The sequence below is a fragment of the Bidens hawaiensis genome, unplaced genomic scaffold, assembly GCF_021521415.1.
Source record: "Bidens hawaiensis isolate Kalapana, Puna unplaced genomic scaffold, B.hawaiensis_p1.1 tig00002977_1, whole genome shotgun sequence".
NCBI classification, from domain to species: Eukaryota; Viridiplantae; Streptophyta; class Magnoliopsida; order Asterales; family Asteraceae; genus Bidens; species Bidens hawaiensis.
Window position 1 is genome coordinate 2248091 of NW_027491160.1, and position 17575 is coordinate 2265665.

The 17575-nt window shown below is 33.3% G+C and overlaps 1 pseudogene; it reads right to left on the bottom strand.

The window, feature by feature from the left end:
- Nucleotides 1–650: 650 nt before the first annotated feature.
- On the bottom strand, nt 651–2687 carry LOC143621841 (uncharacterized; annotated as a pseudogene).
- Between the last annotated feature and the right edge of the window lie 14888 nt (nt 2688–17575).

The following is a 17575-nucleotide window of genomic DNA, read 5'->3' on the forward strand; positions in this document are numbered from 1 at the left end:
AAATGCCAAAGCAAGTTAAAAAATGAACCTCTTTCTCTATAAATTATAAACCGGTATATGACTATCCCTAACGAAAAAGCCCACAGATCAAGAAAGCCTGCCGAGTTGTCCTCGTTAGGAAATAAAGAATAATCCACGTTAGGCCAAAGATACAAAAACTTTACATCCAATAAAGATTAATAATTAATCAACGAGGAACAAAATTCTATTTTCAAAAGGCAAAACCGGGGATGGATGTACAAATCCACCAACCTGATTGTTTCTTTGCTCGAACGGGTCAATGCCACGGTCAACCCATGGTGTTTGTATTTGTGCCGCAGTCTGTTGGGTACTTCCAAGATCTTTTTAATGTCAATCTCTAACATTTTGAAAATCCAGATTAAAGTCCGTGCTATGACCTGCAATTTTTAAAAGTCTTAAAATTTACACGCGATCAGGTCCCCATTTTATCATCGGAAAATATATGGCAGTGGGCCCCATTTTGTATCTTGGTTCACTGATGTACCCTTGCATCATACCATCTGGCACACATCTATATGGTGAAGTCGAACAGGACTCGGATTGGCAGGAACTCTAGAACATTCTTCAGACTCAGACCTGTTTTAAAAGATTATATTCAGAAGTTAAAACATTAACTTTGTGTTGTCTAATGTATAGTTGTCTACATTCAGAAAAGCCATGTAACTTGTGTCATACTGATGTTCACTTCTAGACCATGATATTCACTTTTGTTGAAAATCATATTACTTGCATAAAATAATATTTAATATGCAATCATGTCAAATGAGGATCGCCTGATTATGCTAAGAATTGAGCTCGTTCGCACAAATACACGTGCACCAATAACCTCAACAACTGCTATATCCAAAATCAACATCATAACGCCACATCAGCTCACACAGCCACAGGGATATCCAACTTTTTACCACACAAACCATCTCTTTGTGGGACCCGCACGCCCAAAACCGCTTTCCTCATTTCAAAAGCTTCTTTGGGCATCCCAGCCTTTAAAAGACGTGACATCAACGAATTCACGGTAACCGAATCTGGATCACAACCAAGCATAACCATCTTCTCGAAAAGCCTTATTGCTTCCACCATTCGCCCCTTCATACAATGACCGATTATCAAAATAGTAAATGTTAATTTATCAAGTTTGCATCTTTTCTCTTCCATTTCTTTCACAATCATATTAGCCTCATCAACATTTCCCGCTTTACAAAACCCATCAATCACAGGGTTGTAAATAAACGCTTTAGCAACAATATCGCCTCTTTTCTTCAGTTCCGTTAAAAGGTCATGAGCCTCGTTTAACCTACTTTCTTTGCACAAACTATGTATAATAATCGAAAAAGTGTATAAATTTGGATATAAATTCCTTCTATTCATCTCGTCCCAAATCTTCAAACCGTTTGGCAAATCGCCTAAGCGACAATGACCGTCGATTATCGATGTGAAAGTGATAACATCAGGTGTACAACCAAAACTAATCATTTTATCATACATGTTTAACATAGACCCAATATCACCTATCTTTCCGAACCCATCGATTATGACATTAAACGTAATGGTGTTAGGTTTAAATTCCATTATCAATCATTTCATCAAATAAAACCAACGCCTCTTTCAATTTACCTAATTTGCAGTATCCTGATATAACCGAAGTAAAACTCACAACATCTGGTGAACAGTCATCCACCATACACACTTGGTTCAATAACGCGTGTGCTTTAGTAATATTACCAACCCGACAAAACCCGCTCAAAAGAGTATTATAGGTAATCGAATCCGGGAAACAATCAAACTTCCTCATCTGGTTGTAAAGACTAAAACCCTTGTTAACCTCCCGAACTCTACACAGACCCGATATTACTATGTTAAACGCATAAACATCGGGAGCAAAGCTTTCTGATCTTAAAACAATGTTTTCAATAAAATCAACCGCCTCGTCCACCTTATTATTCTTCACCCATGAGCTCAAAAGTTTATTAACCACAAAACAATCATTGTAAGACCGATCAATAATCAACTCTTTGGCATAATCTAACTTACCGGCATTCACAAACGACGTAACTACAAGGCCTAAAAGCGTACTATCCGGAACCAAGCCATCAACTTTCATTAAATCAATCACTCCTTTCGCTAAATCATGTACACCCGCATGACAAAACGACCTTAAAACAAAGCTATATGTTTCAATAGAATGAGCAAGATTCAACATGTTCTTGGTATACTGTAAAAAACTAAAACCCAAATTCGGGTCATTCCAATTACTAATCATATGTTCAATAACACTAACAGCAATATGGGTATTCAAATTCTTGCGAAGATAGTCAGAAATAACAGCTTCTTTCACTGAGGACTTTCGTCGAACATGTAGTGTGCATACAACTTTAACGAACCAAAGTGTAGCAGCAGCTTCCGTTTGAGGTTGAGGGTTTGAAATCGATGAGATTTTAGAAACCCGAAGAAGATTAGACAAGCGAAATTGATAGATTGGGAGAATATATGTGGGTAGCCTTAATGGCATTGCTGTTAATATAATATGCTGCTAATGGGCATTAAAGATGCCGCAAAGGTCATCACATACCTTTAACATAGGAAGGATGGGTTGATGAAGCGATTGGCCATTGAATCAGCAAAGCTTTGTGGTCGGACAGAGCTCAGGTGAGCCGGAGGCTAGGTTCGGGAAGAAGAGACTGCGGTTGGGCTAAGAGAGCCCAACTATGTTTTTATAGGGCTGGGATTAGGCTTAAATCATGGGTTGGGCTAGAGGTAGAGGTGCACAAATCGTCGATTCAAATCCAGCATTGTCTTTAAAACCATACCCTATATATCGGTCCAGGTCGGGTATAGAACCGGGTATTCGAACACCCTATTTTCGGGTATTGAAAAAACCCTATTTTCAAGTTTTTTCAGGGGCTTTTTTTCGAGTACGGATTGGATTTTTTAAGGGCCTGCACTTTCTAGGGGTAATTTTCAAGTATTTTTCAGGTAATTTCGGGTATAGATCGAGTATTTGAGTTTCGGGTATTGGAAAATCCTAGTTCCTGGTATGGAACCGGTTCCGGTTTTCGGGTATTACTGGGTACAGATCAGGTCCTATTCCGGGTATGGGCTTTGGTACTGAAATGCATGCCCTATCCGTACCTACGGGTAGGGTCGGGTACGAGTTCGGGTATTAAAAATCACACACTTGTTAACAGATTGAATTGCACCAGCGCTGACGATATATGACTTTTTGAAACTAAAGTGAGTTGCGCTAAGTGAGTGGTAGTTTAAAAGTGCATATAAAACTTTTATAACATATCAAATATAATATTCATTTATCATACCATTGTGTAACATAACCACATTCATGATCGCAACGTTATCATAACATTATACATGATTCATATTCGGTTTTTCATGCATCATGCATGCCTAGGTAAAGTGAACCCGTACAAGGGTCACACGCCTTCCCTATGTTCACCTATTCTTTCCACATGTCTCGTAAGACCCATTATATAATGTAAACACGTACAAGGACGCATGCCTTTCCTATGTTTATATTATACATCGCACATACTCATTCCATAATTATTAAGACTTTCACATAATTATTTTATTACTTTTCTTAGGTTTTCCCTTTTTCTTTCAAAACATTACCGTTCATTAATAATACACTTAGTCATTCTTTACTGTACGAGGCTAGGAGCCAAAACCATTTTCTTAATTCAATTAATCATATAGTGTGTATGCACATCGTCCAAAATCTGTAACATAAAGATTGGTCTAGAAACTCACCTGATCTTGCAAACTTCCTAACTAATAAATTCCATACTTAGTCAATACTCCAAGTATTTGCTCATCTAAAGTGTTTGTTGACCTAAGTACTCACATAACTAGGGTCTCACTCTATCAAGTAGTCGCATATCACAGTACTCACATTATCCTAGTAATCACATAACCACAGTTTTCGCTTGTCAACTTTTCGCTTCGAATAAAGTACTCACTTAGACGTGTGAGAATTATTCTAAGCGAGAACTGTCACACCCAGCCTTGGGGGCCTGGCCGTGTGATCATAGTTGATACCGATTTTATAAATACATCAGAGTTCTTTTTTTATTGCGGCGGAAATTTGATTTAACAAAATATTATGTCAAATATATTTTCCTAGGACTTAAATATTCATATTGTTACAAAACGCTATTTTTATATTACAAGGATTTTAACAAACGAGCCCACGAATTCTTTTACTCTTCAATGAGCTATCTTCTTGTTAATCTATCATCGATACCATCACTTACTACTGCCTATGTGGAAACATTTTTAAAATAGTACGTCAGCGAAAACCTGGTGAATATCATTAACAGATGGCAGATACAAAATCTTTTATCTTTGGCAAGAATCTAAAACTCATTTAATCATACTTTGGATAGTACATCTACACACTCAACGATTTCACTTGAGTGTACAACCAAGGTACACACTAGCATTTTACCCTTATAGTTTTACGTATGCCTACAGCTGAGTCTCTTACTAGCCATATTACGACCTATAATCCGTAACATGACGTAGGCTGTCGTGGTCTACTTAAAAACAATTATTTAAAGACTTAAATACCTATAATAAGTACGAGTAAGTAAGGTCGTCTCCACAGAGACTCAAGAAAAGTGCTAATTTTAATACTACTGATTTAATTATTAACTAAGTTGAACAGATGATGTTAAGTGGTTTTTAGAAAAAAGATTAATTAAAACTAAATAATTACTTAAAACGATTTGTAAATAATATTAATGAAAAGTATCCATTCTAGGTTCGGGTTATGTGCTCCATACGTTAATCACAGATTCTTTCGTCTTTGGTTCCATAATAATTGCTAATCCTATGGTTTGATTTATGATGACAAACGATAACTTAAACCGAATTGTTGACAACTGAACCCGGACACCACAATTACCAATTCTATGTCTAATATAATTAACTCAATGATAAGGTTTGATGATTATAGTTCAAGGACACAAGAGCCTAACCCTAAATGTTGATGAACAACCAAACAAACGTTACACAAATAAACAATCGCAAACACAACCTTTAATCAACCAAATAACTAATTAAGCAAGACAAATTCATATAAAATCAACCAAGCTATATTCATTAAGCACAAGAATTTGTTCTCAACAGTATATCACACAAAACCTTAGCCTAGAACGAACACAGGAACTTAGCCGAGCATCGACATAATCGTTAAAACACTTATCTTAATGAACATACGATCAATGATGGAACCGGAAGCTTGGGGATGGATGAAAGTCGCCCTAGAACACCTCTTTTGCCTCTTGAAGTCGTAATATGCCAAAAAGGGTCGAAAAATCGTTTATATAGTGAAAAACCTAACTTTAGCCGACTTTAAGCATCTTCACGTATCGCGAAGTTGCATGTCCAGCATCTTCGCGATACGCGAAGATGCAACTGACTTCAAATTCATATTCTTCTCATTGAGAAATATGAAATTCATATATTATGGATTCCGTAACTCATTTTCTAGGCCGAGATATGCCCGTTTTACTAAAAGACACTTTCTTGGTAACACATCTTGTTCAGTTTTCACTTCGGCTTCAGGTTTCTCATCCAATCCTTTCCCGAATCCTTCTTAACCCTCCATATATGTTTCCCGATACTTCCATCTTCTCGAGGCTTGCTTAATCTTCATCTGGATAGCTCTGAATTAGCTCGTTTAAGCTCCTTAACTTCCAATGTCCTGAAAACACATAGCAATGATTGAAGTACCAATGTTCATCAATTTATTTAACTAAAATCAATTAATTAATATATAAAATTAACTAACTTTTACCATAACACGTGTATAATTTTTATGGCTTGAATGCTTTCTATCAGTAGAGTACTTTTACGCTTTAAACGTTTTGAAAGCCATTCAAGCCATATATTTAATTTTTAAATCATATGTGAAAAGAGTTAATGTACTCACCTGGTATATAATCTCTTGTTATTTAGTTATTCTCTTCCAAATATATTTCTTTTAACCTATATTTAATCATAGGTCCTGTGTTAGATCTTTTGATTTAATTTTGAAATACTAAACCCCACGGGTCTAGTTGAAGGATAAACCTTGTTTAAAACGTTTAACTTATTTTATAGTTTAAAATAATAAAATAGTTAGATCTTTTTTTAATCTTTCAAAGCATGGATGTTTCTTTTCATGAAGAATGCTTATCTTTTTCAAATCTATATTTCTTCATTTAAAGGAACATTCTATATATTCAAATCTACGTTTCTTCGTGCGAAGAAACTAAGAAACGTTTATTTTATCAAACCATTTTATATGAAAAACTTTATTTTGTTACTAAAATTTTTCAAGGTTCAACTATACCCTCAACTAGGGTCTAGCTTAGATTTATAAAGAAATAAAAACACATAACCGTTGCCTCTACGATCCGAGTAACTAACTATAACGTGGTTATGGCTTTATGTAACAATATTGCATCTATTTTGTGTGTAAAATGAACGCCATATATGTGCTTAGATAGGGGAACTTTTACTTATCATCAAAGAAATCCTAGACTTAGCTTTGCAACATGGGTTGTTAAAAAGAGATTGAAGACTTAAGGATTAAAGGTATCTTCAGTGAATTCCTAAATACTTCAATGCACATCTCTCCATGAATTCATTCCACGTACTAATTTGCATACTCATTGAATCATTAATATATTATTATTGTAATTAAGTTTAGCTTAAATCTTGTTTTTCTCTTATAACTTCTAATATAGAGTTAAGTTCCACTTTAGTACCGTTTTTGAATTCAGTGCAAATGACTATTTCACTTTTCTAAAACTTGTCATTTTAGTACTTTTTCTAACCCCGTCTATTTTGTCCGTTAAGTCAAGGGTAAATTGGTAATTTAGTTTAATATATATTCTCTTTTGAGATAAGTGCCATTTTAATACCCGTGATTTGTTCAATTACGCAACTTTAGTACCTTTATTGAATTCAATGCAACTGAATACTTGGATTAGTTTTGGATACATAGACAAACCAAAAAGAGACATTACATATAACATATTACAATTAAAAGGTAACTAAAATACATGACAAAAGATGAAAAAACAACCATGAAATGCATAACATAATTTTTAGTATTTTGTTCTTGATTGCTAATTTTCTTCAAGTAGCTTCAAGATCTGAGCTCATCTTAGCAATTGTTCTAGCATTTTCTTTATGTGCATTAATTTTGTTCAAAAGTCTAGGTTTGATAAAAGTAGCTCTACACATCGAATGATCAAGCCAAATAACAATCTCACAGCTTCGCACCTTTTAGTATAACATCGACTAGGTAAGAAATATATTTTGGTCAATCATTCAGTTAATTTCGGTGAGAATTCCGCATCCGAGATGAGAGCTTTGATGTCCGCATTTAGCTTTAACGGGGAGAAAGCTTCTAGAATGTTAAGATTTTGTGTTTACCTATAAATAGAAAACTTGCTTTCTTTTATAGTGTGTGTTTTTTATGATGTAATCAACCACCCAATGGGAGCTCACCTTGGGTGGGGTCAATTCATTTATTATGTCATGCTTTATTATTTGAAGTTTTGGAAATAAAGTTTGAAGATTTTTGGAAATAAAGTTTGGAAATAAAAGTGCTTGAGGTTCGTATTGGGTTCGTAGATTTGGATTCGCCGCTACATTTAAAGTTTCGTTGTAGGGGTTTTATGATGTTTTTATGGGTTTTTATAAAGAACAGTGGGCATAGTGGTTGTTCTTGGCTGATTCGAAACGTATGTTGTTCAAATTGATGATTGAGTGAAAGATCTGGATCATGTGTTACTTACGAGCATCTCTGGTCTATTTTTAATCAATTCCAACAAGTATTCGGAGTTTTACTACAAATCTGGTTTTATGTTCGTATGTGGCTGCTAAAAGTCAGATCTAACAAGATTCGAGATCTTTATGAGTTGTAAGTGATTTCCGCTAGCTTACGACCCGGACTGGTCCAATTAAAGTTGTGAGATCCGTTCTAAGGACCAACAAGTGGTATCAGAGCGGGTTTGAATAAACTGATTGAACTTTGTTCTTCATATTGGGTTCTGTTTACACGATTACCCGAGCCAAGACGTTAATTTCTTGAAGTTTTTGAAGATCCGTCTAAGTTTTGGAAATAAAGTTTGATGTTTGGAAATAAAGTTTGAAGATTCTCAACCCTGTTTTAAGGTTTGTTTTCGGGTTTTTATGAAGGTTTTGGGGGTTTTAACAAAGAACAGTGGCTGATTTGGATTGGTTCGAAGGGTTTGTTGTTCAAATTTGATTTTTGGATGAGGATTGTTGAGCCAAAGCTATTTACGAGCATCCCTGCATTGGTTAGAGATAATTTTATCAAGTATTCAGAGACTAATAGCAGGTCTAGGTTTGCGTGTTCATGTTCTTCATGTTCAAGTGTTGTTTCATCAAGTTAGAGTCTTATTCATGTGCTATGACGATCGTTCTTGGTGATTTAGTGCTCGGTTTACTCCTAATCAACATTATTAGGTCGTTTCTTTACCTAATTTGATGTTTACGGCTCCAATTTCTTGAAGTGTTCATCCATGGTGGCTAGATCTATTTTCTGTGTTTTGGTTGATTTTAACAAATTAGACGAAATTGGTGATTCAGATCTATATGTTGATGATTCGTTCACATTTTCAGATCTAATTTCATGATCAATTTCATAGAAATCACCATTTTGATAGATTTTGTGTTTGCACGTGAACGTCAGAAATTAATAGTTATTGAAGTTCTCGCTGATTTCAATCAACTTTTTATTGGGTGAGAACACGATTGAGCAACAACCTTAAATTGGCAGCTACAATTTCTCTAATTTAGCCACATATGGAGTTAAGGGTATGTACATAGATGTATACGAAAATATACAACTAAAAGTATGTATGGCTATATGGTAATGTATGTATGGTACGAAAAGAATGGACCAGGCCTTAATAATATCCGAGGAAGCAGGGACCGGACCCTAATAATATCCGAGAAAGTAGGGACCGGACCTTAATAGTATCCGAGGAAGTAGGGCGAAATGCTTTTTAAAACGTAGAGATAATTATATATGTATTAGTAAGTTAAAGCAAGAAACAATGAAAGTATGAAAGTATGTATGAATGAAAGGTAAAGTAGGTTAAGTAGGTAATATGTATCTTTGGATGCGTATATGTAAGTATGTAAATGTATTGTGTGTTGCTTGATTAACTAGAACTCATTCAGCGTAGCTGACTTTTAATATGCACGCAGGCAAATAGAATGAAAGAACTGGCTTGAGAGGGACACATGACACTGGGTGAAGACTGGGCATCTGAGAAGAATAGAAAGTTTATGATGCTATGTTTTGATGTTTAATATTGAGACAAGTAGAATGATGTTTTTAAACAAGAATTAATGCTTTGTAATATAATGTTAGAAGTTTTCGTATTCCGCAAAAAGTTTTAATTAAATCTGATATTTAGAATTGTGTTTGTGAGTAAATCCAACGACAATGTAGTGAACCTGAGATCGGGGCCTTGCAACATGAATAAGACTCTAGCATGATGAAACAACACCTTAACATGAAGAATACAAACACGTAAACCTAGATCTGCAATTAGTCTCTGAATACTTGATAAAATTAGTTTTTAACCAGTGCAGGGATGCTCGTAAATAGCTTCTGCTCAACAATCCTCATCCAAACATCAAATTTGAATAATAAACCCTTCGAACCCATCCAAATAAACCCATTGTTCTCCATTAAAAGCCCAAAACCTTCATAAAAACCCCAAAAATGAACCTTAAAACGGGGTTGAGAATCCAGATCTACATACAAGACAAACTTCGAGCACCTTTATTTCCCCAAATCTTCAAACTTTATTTCCAAACATCAAATTTTATTTCCAAAACTTCAACGGATTTTCTTCAAGAAATTAACGTCTCAGTTCGAGTAATCGCGTAAATAGAACCCAAATATCAAGAACAAAATTGAATCAGTTGGTTCAAACTCTCTCTAATACCACTTGTAGGTTCTTAGAATGGATCTCACAACTAGTTCTTGGATTAATCCGGGTTGTAAGCTAGCAGAAATCACTAATAACTCACAAAGATCTCGGATCTTGTTAGATCTGACTTTTAGCAGCCACATATGATCATAAAACCATATTTGCAATAAAACTCCGAATACTTGTTGGAATTGATTAAAAATAGACAAGATATGCTTGTAAGTAGCACATGATCCAGATCTTTCACTAAATCATCAATTTGAACAACATACGCTTCGAATCAGTCAAGAACAACCACTCTGGACACTGTTCTTTATAAAAACCCATAAAATATCATAAAACTCCTAAAACGAAACTTTAAATGTAGCGGTGAATCCAAATCTACAAACCGAAGAGGAAACTCAAGCACTTTTATTTCCAAACTTTATGTTCAAAATCTTCAAACTTTATTTCCAAAACTTCAAATAATAAAACATGACATATAATAAACGAACCAATCCCACCCAAGGTGAATTCTCCTTGGGTGGTTGATTACACCATAATAAACACATACTATAAAAGAGAACAAGTTTCCTATTTATAGCTAAACATAAAATCTTAACATTCTAAAAGCTTTCTTCCCGTTAAAGCTAAATGCAGACATTGAAGCTATTGTCTCGAATTTGGAATTCTCACAGACATTAACTGAATGATTGACCAAAATATATTTAACAAATTTCGCCACATTGATATCGCAAGTCACAATTTTTAGCCTTACTTCCTAATCCTAGTTGCTATGATTTGGTGTTCAATAAATTTACATCAAAATGTAAATAAATATAACAGGTGGTAACGTTATATTCGGAAATATAATTAAAAGTTACGTTGTTGTGAAAACGTACGTTAAGGAACATGAATGTGAATTTGAAATAAAAAAAATAAAATATATTATATTTTACCTAACTCAGCTTTGAATAAAATTTATATTAGAAGGCAAATAAAGATAAGAACATCACAATAGTATATCTAGAATTTAGAAAGTAAATTATTTTTAAGCATTATTATATTAATAAATTTAAAATAATAAAAACCAAAACGCTTAAAATTGAATAAACTGGACAAGGATGACGCTTGGATCGAACTCAAAAGAAGTAGATTAGAAAGTTACCTAAGGAACAATAGGGAAGCTCAAATATCTATTAAAATAGCAACTTCATACACCCACACACACACATATATATATAAAGAAAATAAAAAAACTAATAATAATAATAATAATGACGTTACACTTTGAGTAATACACGTACATTTGAATCGATACCAAATTATATTTCCTTCTGAATGTTGTGGTTTTGGAGAGTTAATGTGTATTTTTATGGAAAAAATCACAAACAAATAAAGTTTTCATATTCGGATAATTCAGTTCCCAAAAACCGACCAAATAAAACCCATAAATAGAAAAAAAAAATCTTAGACACGATAGTTGCGTGATTAACTTTAAAACAAGCGCTAATGTATTGGAATGGGGAATGAAAGATTCAATAATGTAATGGATAATTTAGAATAGAAATCGTGATGTAAAACTTATGCTTCAATGAATCATTTCATAAGGAATGTGATTGGGAAATATTATAAAAGAACACTCTTTCTCTCTCTTCTTTTTTTCCATGTTCACTTATAGAATGATAGAAGTCTTTTAACATTGTTTACACATTAAAATATCTCCATATGTTAAATTTAAACAAAATTATGAATTATTTTACTTATTAATATGAAGTAAACAAAGAACTAAGATAAATTGGTTGTTTAAATTAGACATGTGTCAATGCAAACTTCATTCAATATTCAGTCGCTCTTTTCCATTTTTAATTCAATAAGTCGGTTAGTAAAAATAATCTTTGAAAAATAATATAATAAAAATATATGAGCATAGATGACATAACTCAAAATCAAATAAAATACTAAAAATATATAAAATAGTTTGTATCAATTTAAAAATCATTAAAAAGTTATAAACAAATGATTTTTATTGCTATTATGAGGTAATTTGTAAAATAATTTTTTCATGGTTTCATCCTTTGTTTTAAAAAGCGAGAGGCAAACAAAAGCGATGATCTAAAACCGAAGCGTGAAGCGCAAGACGTAAAAGCGAACGCCTTTCGTACACGAGACACAAGTTATATGTATGTGTGTGTGTGTATAATCATAGATTTATAGCATACCGACCTTAAATTTAACTATAAATAAGCATTATATATGATTTAGGACATAAATCACCTACGTGTAAACCTTAAAAACATGTTGTACAACATTTTAATGCATAAAAACCACTGTGTATGAAAGAAGCTCGCCTCAGCTTCGCCTTAGGCTGCTTTGTCCCTAAAACGCGTGCCTCGCTGTTAGGGTTTCATCTTAGGTCGCCTCTCACTTCAGACATGCTTTTTTAAACCAAGGTTTCGTCTAATCATAATTAAGTGATATGTTTTTTTTTAAATTCAACATTTTAATAGACTTTTATGCTAAAAGTAGAAAGTATGTTATTTTTAATATACAAAATAATATTAAGGTATTTTTTTAAAGAAAAAAAATAGAAACTATGTTGATATTTTTATGTGCAACAAAATTTTAAATAAATTTTACGGAGAAACAATGAAAGTAGATAAGTTTTTATGGTATTTGCCTATTATTTCCGCATTTAATTGATTTTCTTTCGTTGCGGGCCCATCTTTTGTTTCTTGGGCCCGAAAAAAATCCAAATTTGTTTAGTAGTTGTATAATATAAATAGAAGATATCATAACCAACTCTATCCAAAATCATAAAAAACCTAGTTGTCATTTTGTTAGTGTCATTGGTGGCCACTAGCTTTATCTACCGCCGCCAACAACCCTAATTAGTAATGTTTGGTTGCCGATGTAAGATGAAAACAACTGATGTCATCACGGGGTAAATCAATATTTAATTCTTGTTTCGTAATTCATATATTCTTCATGTTTTGAGTTACTTTGTGAGGAGAACTAAATTTTCCATTTTGTTATGAATGGATCATGATCACTTATAACCGATTTTATTATGTAGGAATCGAGGAATGCATACACCAACCATTCATGACATGATGATTGTTCATAGCAGTAGCAGTAGCATCTTCAATGTAAGGTCTTTTTGTTTTTGTTTCCTGAATATGCTTTACCTAATTTGTTTCCTCAATACGCTTCTACAAATTGTATGGTTCAGCCACAAGCAAACATTCTGCAAAAGGATATACAGTCAATAAACATTAATCCATCTTGTACATATCAGTTGGGGTTTCATCTTGTTGATTGTTGGTAAGTTATATATCTCAGGATACAAATTCATTAATTTGTCATTTAAGTTCTATGTATATGTATGTCTTTAATAGTGTGTTCATTTTATCTATTTTTCCTCTTGTGTTTATCACTTATTTTGAATGTTGCTTTATAAATTGTAGTTCTGGTGTTTTCGATATGCATAATTCCCGAGTGTCGCATATTCTTTGCCCCCCTCCACCTTGGCTGTGAGTCTTTCTAATTTCTTTATAAACTCGTATATTATATTTTCATGAGTTAGCCATTAAACTTTATTATATATAAGATATGAATTATTTCGCGTAAGTTCTGTCCTTTTTGGTTAATGCACTCGGAGTTTCTTAGAAGTTGTTTTCTAAAGGTTTCGACTTTCAATGCAGGAAAAAGAAATGAAAGAATAAACCGAAAGATTTAAGATTCATTTCTACCATTAGGAAATTAAAAGGGAAAGGAGGTTGCATCATGTTGCTGTTGGCGAGGGTAGCAGCTAACATCTACTGACAAGGGTTAAACCACAACTATTACATGCTGGAACCGCAAAACATTATCTGCAACCATGGTTTGGAACCCGTGCGGACACGCGTCTTTTTGTTGAGTGTGACAAAAAATTTCTGAATGCCCAATTTCCAAGAACATCAAGTTATCAAGTTTAATGGCTAACCAGTCTTCAACTTCATAAAGTACCACTTGTAATATACATTTCCTACGTTTGAGATTAACTCAGAATTAAGTAATAATAAATTATCCCTGAAATTCAGAAAGATAATTGGAACTAATTCATGACTTCTTGTAGTTGATTTTATTTTGTTAATACTATCTTGATTCATGCTGATTTAAGCCAAAGTTTCCTTTAATAACTTAAATAAAACTATAAAAGCACACATGAAACATTTTCAAAATTATATGTGGTTTCTTGGCATGTGTTATTATCATAATGACCATGCCAAACCGTTGAATCCGACAGGGCCCATTTCTTCCTTTTATTATGGGGTCTTTACAAATATGTTTATTTGGAAATTTCAGTATCCTAAATTTAATAAAGTACTTAAATCCCTCAGAAAGTTTAATATTATCTATGATTAACATTAATGTTAAATAAATTAATAACTACAACTTCTGATTAGAATAATAATTAGTTTTACAAAACAAAGGTGGTATTATAAGAATATATTTGTCATCAATTTATAGCTCATTAACAACAAACACATAGAGACGGGTGTCTGTGGATCAAACAATCAAGAACAAGAAGATATAGATGTTGTGGTATGATGATTCTCAGCGAATAATTATCATAACCAAATGATTACAAATGAAAGGACTCAATCTACATACACTCACTTCATCTGAATAAACCCAAGTCATTCGGGAATACTTGTATATCCGAGTTAACTTAACTTGGATACACAATACATCATCTGGGAGAACCTTGTTCCACTACTAGAAAAAGTAGCATTTGCGACTAGCCTTTTCGGTCGGAAAACGGTTGCAGTTTCCCTGTTGCGACTGTTTTGCAACCGAAAGTTTAGTCGGAAAAACGCAGGTCGCTATTGCCCTATTGCGACCGTTTTGCGACGGTTTGTGGTGGCAAATCTTACGACCAATGCTGCGGTCGGAATCTTGCGACCGGTGCTGCGGTCACAGATCTTCCGACTGCCACTGTTTTTTAGACGAACCTGCACCTGGTGTCTTGAGATGGATTTGCAACCATATTTTTGTCGCAGTTCGGTTGTAGTATTTAATATTTTTTGCACAAAAATTATTAAAATATCAAATCATAAAATTATAGATGTAAACACAAATAAAACTATAATTTTATAATCAAAGATGTTCAATACAAAATGTTATCGAGTTCTATAAACAAATATAAAAAATGTTATTCTAGCTATACACGCTTTCTAGTAAATAAAATTCTACATACGTTTTCCGGACGGCTTCACTTTTGTCTCTCATGGCCTTCTCATCAGAAAAGGTCTTCGCTAAGTTTTAACTCTAATGGGAATTAGTAAATGATTGACATCAAGATCACCTATAATTACGCTTCCAGAAAACGCCAATGCGATCCCAGCTACAAATAATAATTAATGTCACATGAACCTTATATAAAAAAACTTTACACAACTTAATCACCAACGGTAACTAAAGTGAGGTAAAATTATTGAATATTGAACAAAATTTAAAGTACCTTTACCAAATTCCTGCCCATAAATAAATAGGTAAAATGACTGAAGTATTTGATGTAATACTGCTTAATCATACTCTGAAGTTTGAAGTAAAACAGAGGATGTTAGCATATCTTGCTCCCAATCGTTGCATAAATAGATTTCGAAATCTACACAAGGAAACTAAACAAAAAACGATCGTTAACAGAGCTTAAAGATTAACTTGAGATGATGATATGCACAAACTAATGAGTTCAACCTTTTAGCTTATTAATTTAGCACTTTATTGGGAGACGAAACTTTCAATATCGTATGCATAATATTTTAAGGGAATCCATATGTGACGGCTGCAAAAACAACAAACAATATTAAAATTATATCCACAAGAACACAAAAGCAAGATCCGATCAGAAAGTAGAAAAGAGTGCTACTTGTATAGAGCAGGCTCTGACCTGGATTCAAGAGATTATTAAAAAAAAAAAAGCACTTGAGAACACCTCCTTGAATCCAGCTAAGGATAATTAAAGACCCTAGCTTCTTGAATAACTGCTACTTCGATTCCATCAAGGGGAGAGTGAGTACTCAGCTGCACATGACAACAAGACTCAATTGCATACGGAAAACACACATTGAAGGGCAGTAAGTACAATGCTACCAAAAAAATCCGTACCAACCAAAAGTTATAAATTGAAACAATAATAATAATTATAATGAAACAATAGGAAAAACTGAGAACAGAAAAACTTCCTGATTTGCACCTTATTGATATCTTATGCAAAAAGCATGTGCAAATCGCCCATACACGAGAGGCTACATATTTTTGCATAAAGTTCTCTACATTCGAAATAGTAATTAGGCAAGCAAACAAACTAGATGAACAGAAACAGCGCATGTTTACTCGCTTAAGTTATCAAAATGTTTTTTTTTTTATTTTAAAATGAATTCTATTAACATACCTTGAAGTATTAACATACCTCAGGGTCTTGTCTGCTATGTACACATGTTTTCTTTGTATCAACATCCAAAACAAGCAAATTGCTTAGATCTTTATCCAAAGGCCTGCTTTCTTTTCTACAATGTGATTGCTTCCACATCTCATGAGGTGTCAGTTCATGCCCGATTGTCTTTTCCTACAAAGATGGAATTATCAACTAAAATTCCTTAAATTCAGCATCATATGCTATACCCAAAGTATAAGGTATTAGATTAATTATAAACGTCTATTCCATATCCATTTGAGTTAAATCATATTATAACATGACAAACTGGTTCAGGTTTGTACACAAATATTTGTCAAAAAAAAACACACTAAATTTTGGTATGTGTATGCAATTAAAAGAGGGACATGGACTATTGCCAATGATGTGAGAAATAGAAGGATCTCATTTTATGTCTAAGAAGTTATAAAAAGCTATAAAATAGTCAGACATAGAAACACATTAGATCTTGATAAGTTATTGTTCATATACAGTTTCCCATGACAGCAAAATTGACTCAATCATTTTAACTAAAACCATGGCATACGCCCATTCTTAAGTATCTAGGAACGGACTAAAATCCATATCATAAGTCAATACAATCTGATACAAAACGCCAGATGTATTCCTATGATCATCAAACAACTAACTAAACAATAGAGCCACTAACTAATCTTATCATCAAAATGCCAATCAATCGCTTCAGTTTCTATAACTCTATAAGAACTTTGTGCAAAATAACAACCAAAGAATCTATGACCCTACCTATCTAGCTAAAAATCATTAATACAAATCCAGTATTATTATAAGATATGACTAATTTAAACTAAAAAACTCCAACATATAATTCAAGCTCAATTAATAAACAAATTAGCATCTAACTAACATTAAAACTTCAAGCTCAATTAAGAAAAATGTATTTTTCTTGCACATTGCTACTGCATCCACTCAAGTGTTCAATTCCAAAATCAATGACAATAACTAACTTTTCATATAAAGTTAGGTGAGAGTAGGATTCAAAAATGGTATACGGCTAAACTCATGCCCACAATCATCTATAATAACTACAAAGTCACAACTCCTGAACAAACTCTAATACATTTTGACACCAAAAGTCAAATATTATAAAACT